This window comes from Lampris incognitus, chromosome 15, assembly GCF_029633865.1.
Source record: "Lampris incognitus isolate fLamInc1 chromosome 15, fLamInc1.hap2, whole genome shotgun sequence".
Taxonomy (NCBI): domain Eukaryota; kingdom Metazoa; phylum Chordata; class Actinopteri; order Lampriformes; family Lampridae; genus Lampris; species Lampris incognitus.
Genome location: NC_079225.1, coordinates 27,095,986 through 27,105,647, shown reverse-complemented (window position 1 = coordinate 27,105,647; position 9,662 = coordinate 27,095,986).

Below are 9,662 nucleotides of genomic sequence, written 5' to 3'. Positions count from 1 at the left end.
TGGTAGGGAGTGGGGCTGAATCAAACTGAGGTTCTTCCCTGTTGGGGTCCTTCTGTACGGTGCACTGGGAGACTTAACAGGTGTCGCTCTGTAAGACAGAAAGGAGAGGGAGTGAGACACAAGAGGGAAAAAAGGTACCAAGCCATCTTTGCCATTTACCCGTTGTCTGTGGTCTTCTCTCACTCCACTATCTAGTTACTGGGGTCACTCTTCCTCCAATGCCTCTGTCACTGAATATGGTCAAAAACCAACATCTCCTTTTTTAAACAAGCTGTACTCATATTTCTCCCCTCCACTCTACTCCCTCTCTCTCCCTCTCCCCAAAGTCTTGGTCCTCTCGGCTTGAATAGATCGACTGCAGACTAGCTGCAGCTGGTGGTTCATTGGATATGGCCGTCAGCTGCTCTCTCTCCAGGGGCCTCATGTATCAATCGTTACTATGGGTAAATTTGTGCGTACACACCCATGGAATTGTTTAGCCCTCAAGATTGTATGACAGCCAGCGGCAAAGCATGGTGGTTATTTGTAATTCCTTCCTCCTAACATCTATTGACTACCTCTTGCAACAAGCAATCACCAGGTTCTGCAAAGACATCAGTGTTAACCAATCAGTGTCTAAATTCAGGGGTTACCCAGGTTCTACACTGGTCTCTGAGACAAACTTCAGGGCTAAAAAAAAATCCCATGGGTGTGTACGCACACATTTGCCCATAGTAATGATTGATACATGAGGCCCCCAGGTCTGCCAGAGGTAGGCATGGTAGTATTGGGAGTTCAGGACTACTCCTAATGGCTTCCTTCCAGGTGAGCCCTCACAATGGATGTAGGTGTATGTCATGCCATGGTGTGAAGAGAAGGTTAAAGGGGTTGAGGGGCAGTGTCAGTATCTGTGGGTGTGAGGGGGCTTGTTGGAAAGCCTACTGCTGTGGGAAAGAAGAGGTTCTTGGTTTTATAGACCTTAGCCTCTTGCCAGAGGGGAGTCTTTTGAAGCGACCATGGCCTGGGTGGGAAGGGTTGACCATGATCGTTCCTGCTCGCCTCAGTGTCCTGGAGGCATACAGGTTCTGGAGGGCTGGCAGGTTGCAGGCGATCACCCTCACAGCAGAGTGAATGATAAGCTACAGCGTGCCCTTGTCCTTGGCAGTGGTAGCAGTGTGCCAGATAGTGATGGAGGAGGTTAGGGTGGATGCTAGGGTGGACCCCTTGATGGCGGTATAAAAGTGCACCATCATTGGCTTTGGCAGGTTGAACTTATTCAGCTGCCACAGGGAGTACATCTTCTGCTGTGTCTCTTGGTGAGGGAGCTGATGTTCAGCTCCCAATTGAAGTCCTGGGAGATGATGGTGCCGAGGAAGCAGAAGGATTCCACAGTGTTGACTGTGGAGCAACACAGAGTGATGGGAGGCAGGTGGGAATGTGTTCTGTCTGAAGTTCACAACCATCTCCATTGTCTTTAGAGCATTGAGCTCTAAGTAGTTTTGGCCGCACCAGGACACCACATGGTCAATCTCACACCTGTGGGTGGACTCATCCCCACCAGATATAAGCCCAATGAGGGTGGTGTCATCAGCAAACTTCAGGACTTAGACTGCTTTTATTTTTCATTGCCTTATATGTATGTCTCATGCATACAAGGGAACGAAATTACATTTCACATGGACCACAGTGCCACATAAAAACAAATAACACGCAATAAATATTAAAAATAAAAAGTGCATTAAAAACAAAAATTATGTCACAGACCTAAACATCACAAGCACACCTGACACGGGCTGTGAGTAAGAAGGTCAAAAAGTCATTTTATGGAAGGTCTAAGTGTTCAGGCTGTTGAGAAACCTCATGACCTGAGGAATGAAACTGTTGCATAGTCTGGTGGAGGCAGCACGGATGCGCCGGTACTTCCTACCAGAGGGTAGGAGGGTGAAGTGGATGTGAGAAGGGTGGGTGGGGTCCTTCACGATGCTGAGAGCCTTCCAGGTGCACCGTGCGTCACAGATGGCCTGGATGGATGGGAGAGCAGTTCCTATGATCTTTCCAGCTGTCTTCACTATCCGCTGTAGAGATTTGCGGTCGGATGAGGATGTGTGGGGAAGACACACCTTCTTCAGATGGCGCAGGAAGTGAAGATGCTGCTGGGCCTTTTTGGAGAGCGCAGTGACATATGAGGACCAGGAGAGGTCCTCTGTGATGTGAACTCCCAGGAACTTAACACTGCTGACTCTCTCCATGTCCATACCATTGATGGTCAGAGGGGTATGGTGGGGGCTGGTCTTTCTAAAGTCAATAATAACCTCCTTATTTTTTTCTTCTTCTGTATTTAGGGAGAGGTTGTTGTTTTTGCACCTTGCTGCCAGTTGATCCACCTCCACTCTGTATGGTGATTCATCGTTGTTGCTGATGAGACCTACCACTGTAGTATCATCAGCAAACTTTATAATGAGGTTGGAGGTGGATGATGGTGTGCAGTCACGAGTCAGCAGGGTGAACAAGAGCGGACTTAGCACACAGCTCTGTGGAGCGCCGGTGCTCAGTGTGATAGTCCTGAAGGTGATCTTGCCAATTTGCACTTACAGGTGACTGGAGGTGCAGCTGTGTGTGTGCTGGGAGAAGAGTAGAGGAGAAAGGACATAACCTTGAAGGGAACTGGTGCTGATGAACCGGGAGTCAGAGACGTGTTTCCCCCAGCTTCACTTGCTGCTTCCTGTCAGATAGGAAGTCTATGATCCACCTGCAGGTGGAGTCAGGCACATGCAGTTGAGAGAGCTTGTCCTGCAGCAGATCTGGGATGATGGTGTTGAAGGCAGAGTTGAAATCTACAAACAGAATCCTGGCATAGTATGTTCCTGCAGAGTCCAGGTGCCGGAGGATGAAGTGGAGCGCCATGTTTACTGCATCGTCCACAGACCTGTTGACTCTGTAGACAAACTGCAGGGGGTCCAGGAGTTGGTTGTTGATGGTTTTAAGGTGGGACAGTACCAGGCACTCAAAAGACTGATGGTTCTGTAGTCACTGAGTCTACTCCCTCTCTCTCCCTCCCCCCAAAGTCTTGGTTTTCTTGGCTTGAGTAGATCGACTGCAGACTAGCTGCAGGCGAGTATGTGACATGTCTCCAGTGAGGTGTCTGTGAGCACCTCAACACCTCACTGGAATGTGTGTGTGTGTGTGTGTGTGTGTGTGTGTGTGTGTGTGTGTGTGTGTGTGTGTGTGTGTGTGTGTGTGTGTGTGTGTGTGTGTGTGTGTGTGTGTGTGAGGGTGAGAGAGGGGTGTGTCACACTTGCTTTCACACTTGGGTAGGTTGCTCAAGGTATTCACACATCCAACTTGTGCAAACCTCGCTCCTCTTCACATCTCTGCTACAGTTCCCTTTCTCGGCCCCTCTTTCACTTTCCCTCTTTCTCACCATCATTCTTTGTTTCTTCTCTCTGCTGTGCACCCCAAGGAGTGATTGCTTTCCCCCTTCCTCCTCTTTTCCCTCATCATTCGCTTCTCCACCTGTTAATTTATCTGATTCTTACCTGTCAGAAAAAGCTGACATCACACAACCGTTATTTATATGTCTCTACGTGTGTGTGTGTGTGTGTGTGTGTGTGTGTGTGTGTGTGTGTGTGTGTGTGTGTGTGTGTGTGTGTGTGTGCGTGTGCGCACAGGCTTGTGTTTGTGATGGCATCATGTTGTGCAACCCACCCTAGGATTGGATTGTCACCACGGCGATTGTGCCATTCACGCCGTATCTCTCCCTGTCTATTTCTTTCTTTAGTGCGCCACCACTTCCTTTCCCATTCTCTTTCTTTCTCCTGTTATCTGCTCCCTGGGGATTTCTGCTGGCATTCACACCTTTATATTCTGACTCCCTCGTTCTCAGTCCTCTATATGTCTCTCTCTATCTCTTGTTTTGTATGAGCAGTACATTTTTCAGCAAAGGCAAACGTGGCAACTTGTGTCTATATTTTACTTTTTTATCCCTAAGTATTCTCCACTCTGGTTAAAGTAACGATATTATGGGCAGAAAGCAAAGGGACCAGGCTTGGACAGAGAATGCATAGTCAAGCTAGGGCTGTCAGGAGTATTTCTATATCCAGTGTGCCAACAAACACCTGATTCTCCTCCAGCTGAAAATCACTGATTCATCCTCTGGACCCACTCAGCATTTCAGTCTGTGATGCATCGCTCTGTCCTGGTTAATGGCAAATATATCTCGCTGGAGAGACACACATGGACATGATCAACACATATCTATGTACAAAAAAAAAACAAAAAAAGACTCTTTCCATTGAGGATGCCAATTAATATGATCAATTCATTATCGACAGCTGATGATTGCTTATGGCATGAAACAGGCTTGTACTGTCTCATAAAGAATTTACTTGACTAACTGGACTATTTTGCTCTTTATTTGTTGAGCACTTTCCCTACCATTGAGTGTTTCTTTTAACAAGTTACGATCAATTAATATGATTTTTCATGGTGCTGCCAACTCCTGTACCTCCATTTCATGGAAACTGCAGTTAACTTCTATTGGCACTAGAAATTGTACATACACATGCAAGTATCATAGGTGAAAGATCAATATTTCTACTAAATGTATTGATTTACATCATAGTAAAAGCTTGATTGCAATAACATATGAGCAAAAATATGTTGTTATTATTATTATTATTATTATTATTATTGTTATTTCAGTATTAATACATTTGCATGAACCTGCATTAAAACTTCATTATATATATTTTCAAAGAAGTTCAAAGTAAAGACCATCAAGAGAACATTCATGATTCATTGGCTCATGTGCTGGGATAAAAACTCTTTTTTTTTTCTTAACAGTCTCCAATCTGAAATAAAGAAAACAGAACACGATAACAGCATTGATCTGGGAAATGCATTTATTTCCAATGTTAAATCTAAACAGTGGCCCAGTTATCCATCGACTAAACTCGATTTTAAACTCGATTTTAAACTCTCCGGGGAGCTTGTCTTTGTGAGACAGCGAATGATCGCCATCTGCTGGCCGCCTAAACACACTGCTTATGCGAACTAGACGTGAAGGGACGGAATTTCAAATTGTTTAACGCGTCTGGTCTTTTCGTGTCTTTCTGGATCAACAGGAAAACCGTCCTACTTCATGTGTTTAGCGGTGCAGCTGTGTCATAAACAGCTTAACATTTTCTTTCATAGCTGTGACGCTCTCGTGACTGTCTTAAAGAGGACGAGATCACGTCATGAAATGAGAATTTTCCATTTAAATCCCTGAAACGTGCGATAACGTACCAATTAAATCACATGGTCCTATGTGATCCGCATTATTTTATGAAAACTGGCTGACAAGTTTGCTGACTGACCACTAGGTGACGTAAGTTACACACAGAGACAGGAGAGGAGGGGCTACTCGGGGCGTCCTCTCTTGAGTCCTAAAAGCTTGATACTTTAATAAAAAAGTTGTAAATCTTTCCGTTTTTGGATCGACACTGAGTTTTTAAAAAGTTATGCTAAATCAGAGTGTCGTCATCCTGTATGCTTTACCATCACCATCACCTCACTTTCAGAAATGTTGTTTTTTTTTTTTTACAAACTTTTCTGAAATTAGATTTAGGGGGCCAAGAGAGGTCCGGATGAAGCAAAACAACAGCCAAATCAGGGATTTCAGTTTTGCCTGAGTTAAGCTGAAAGAAGCGTCCTGGCATCCACTTATTCACATCAGAAAGGCAGTCCTGGATTAGGTTACCCGGCTTCACAGAGAAACATGGGCATGTATTGTCAGCACAGCAATGGTAAAACACGCTATGCTGATAAACAATGTGGCCTAGGGGAAAAAAACATGTACTGTGAAAATGAAACGGGTCCTAGAATTGAAGCTTGAGATCTAATCGCTGACCGAGAGTAGACGTAGTCATCAATAGACACAAATAATTTCATCTTGGACAGACAAGATGAAAACTAATTGAAAGCAGATCTGACTCAATCTGTCAATAAGGACATGATGATGGATGGTATGAAAAGCTGCACTTGGATCACGCAACACCAATGCAGGGCTCTCCCAAGTGACACTGTCCCTCAGACCGCTGTCGGTAACTCAGAGAAGAATTTATGCCTGCATACAAACAGCTGCACCTCCAGTCTCCTGTCAGTGCAAATTGGCAAGATCACCTTCAGGACTATCCAATATGTCATTGTCCTCCACTACCACTGACCTATAGGCAACAGTATCTGAGAGTCATTTTCTTCTTGGCTAATTATCCTCTCATATGCTGACATTTTTCTCTCGTCAAAGTGTGCTTACAGTATCGGTACATGTTATTTGTGAGAAAACAGTAAAGAGGAAAACGTCCATCAAACACTAACCACCCTCTCCTCTCCTGAATAACCACCAGTCAGCTTGGCCCTTGTACCATTAGAAATATAACAGACCCTCCTTCACCAAGAAATACAGCATCCTCCTCATTCCTCCACAGTCGTCGGCCTATGGGACGACTGCCCTGCCTACATATGAAGAATGTGCCCACCATTCATCCCCACCAAACAGACTAAAAAACAAATGTAGGATGATGATTGCAGAACATCTCTTCCATGCATCACATCATGACTGTTGTGGAGGGAAAAATGCTGTTTTTTAGACCAATGCAGGTGCAGGTAATTGATAGTAGAGCAAAGCATTGCATCCCAAATTACTGTAACCCCTTACAGTAATACCTTATCCTTAAGACATGTTTGCCCTTTTCAGTTTTCCAGCATTGGTTCAATGTCTAGCATATCTGAACACAGTGGATGATAATGAATAAGGATGATGACATATGACTTAAGGAAATCTGAAAGAATGTCATCCATTGTCCATGCATAGCAAATCTGGTGCCTGTCCTCCTTTAAAAATAATGTTTCTCGATAACTTATCGGAGATTTCCCTGTATGGGCTATGCTTACATAACAGCACATGAAAACCCTGCTTTTTGCATGCAGTGCACACACACACACACACACACACACACACACACACACACACACACACACACACACACACACACACACACATACTTGCAAATCTATACTTGTGTGGTCCCCTCATTGACTACATTCATTTCCTAGCCCTTAACCCTAACCTTAACCACACAAACTAAACGCCTAACCCTAACCCTTACCCTAACCTTAACCTAACCCTAACCCTTACCCTAACCTTAACCTAACCCTTACCCTAACCTTAACCTAACCCTAATTCTAACCTTAACCCTAAAACCAAGTCCTAACCCTAAAATAGATCCTTTTACTTGTGGGGCCCCATAATATGGCCCCACAAGGTAGGTGGTTTCTGGTTTTTCTATCCTAATGGGGACCAAATGTCCCCATTAGGATAGAAAAACATGGTACACACACACACGTGTCCTAATCTCTGGTCCTACTTGTCAGGTTACATACGTCAACCTTATATCAGGACTTTGAGTGGAAAAACAAACAAGGAAAGTGCCAAAAATTGAGTTTTTACATCGCGTGGCAACAACGCTACATAGCACTGCCACATTTTGAAGAGAAACGGGGAGGGAAATACTTAGTGGGCAGATATGAGGAACAATCCACCCAACGCCAACTCTGCAATGTTTTCATGTACATACAACAAAGCTATTCACAACTACTACCTCATACTAAATCACACACAACACCTTAATGGCAAGGCTGTTCCCGTCACCATTGGCATCCTTGCATGGCCCTTTGGCAGGTAAACAAAAAACAATTGCTGTAGGACATTTGATTATATCAACAAGATATGTTTTCTTCCTGACAACATGTGATATTTTAGCTGTAGCATGTTTTTTTCCACAGAGGAAGGGTTGGTGGGAAAACTATTGTAACGGATGTGTTGCGTCAACAAAGAAGGAAAGCAGGAAATAACTTTTATGATAACCACTCTTCTTATAAATCTTGTTCCTAGAAACTTGTGCACTGATTCACTCATGTAGCGTCTCGAAACTCTCGTTGCTGCAGCTTGCATTAAGTGAAATCATATGAAGACCAATGGATGGGTTTGATGGTATAATTCACTTTCTGTGTATTTCCATGAGTAAACGGGAAGCCTCAGCTTTCTCAAGATTAGTGGGAAACTTAATGCACAGAGGCAAATGAACAGCAGTGATGTGGAACACTATCTTAACCTAATGGAGTTGCAGTTTGTTGCCCAGAAATGTGCACACATGGCTGCCTGTTATGTAACATGTCCATTACATTAAACCTGCAGACGGGACTCGCGTTTTTATCAAGACTTGGTTCAGTTCCATAACCTCGGGCCCATAAAACCCCTTAAAGAACAGCACCCCAGACAGACAGACAGACAGACAGACAGACAGACAGACACAGACAGGCAGAAAAGTAGACAGAAAAGTAGACAGACAACAGACAGACAGACACAGATGGACAGATGGACGGATGGACAGACAGACAGACAGACAGACAGACAGACAGACAGACAGACAGACAGACAGACAGACAGACAGACAGACAGACAGGTTGACAAACATATACGGAAAGACAGACAGACAGACACAGACAGACAGATAGACACAGACAGACAGACAGACAGGTTGACAGACATATACGGACAGACAGACAGACAGACAGATAGACACAGACAGACAGATGAACAGACAGACAGACAGACAGACAGACAGACAAACAGAGAGACAGACAGATGGATGGATGGATGGATGGATGGACAGACAGACAGACACAGACAGACAGACAGACAGATAGCAGCAGATGGACAGACAGACAGACACTGACAGACAGACAGGCACAGACGGACAGATGGACAGACAGACAGACAGAGATGGACAGACAGACACAGACAGACAGACAGACAGACAGACAGACAGACAGACACAGAGAGACACAGACAGACACAGACACAGACAGATGGACAGACACACAGACAGACAACATAGATAGATAGATAGATAGATAGATAGATAGATAGATAGATAGATAGATAGATAGATAGATAGATAGATAGATAGATAGATAGATAGATAGATAGATAGATAGATAGATAGATAGATAGATAGATAGATAGATAGATAGATAGATAGATAGATAGATAGACAGACAGATAGATAGATAGATAGATAGATAGATAGATAGATAGATAGATAGATAGATAGATAGATAGATAGATAGATAGATAGATAGATAGATAGATAGATAGATAGATAGATAGATAGATAGATAGATAGATAGATAAGACCCCACCCCAAAAACTCAGACACCATATTCAGCTCCCAGCACACAAACTAACAGTGATAGTTTAATGTGGTGGCAGCAGTAAAAGAAGATGTTCATATCAGCTTTGACATATGAACGTTGTTTCAATGGGACCATGACTGCAAACGCTGACTGCAAACACAGCTTTTGTTTTCAGTCTTTACCCTAAAAATTTTAATGGTACCAAAAACACGGACTTAGCTGGCCCAATGACACACTGACCACATGAACATTTTATTTGCATCGGATTGCCTGCTGCAGCAAACATTATCAAACATATATAGCAACTGAGTTGTTAATTAACATTGCAAAACTGTATATTTGTTTGAAGCCAGACAATATTTTTGTCTCTTCTTCTTTTACTTCCTCTTCTTCATCTTCTTCTTCTTCTATCGTTTCTGTTTAATTGCATTACGGTGTGAAATAAT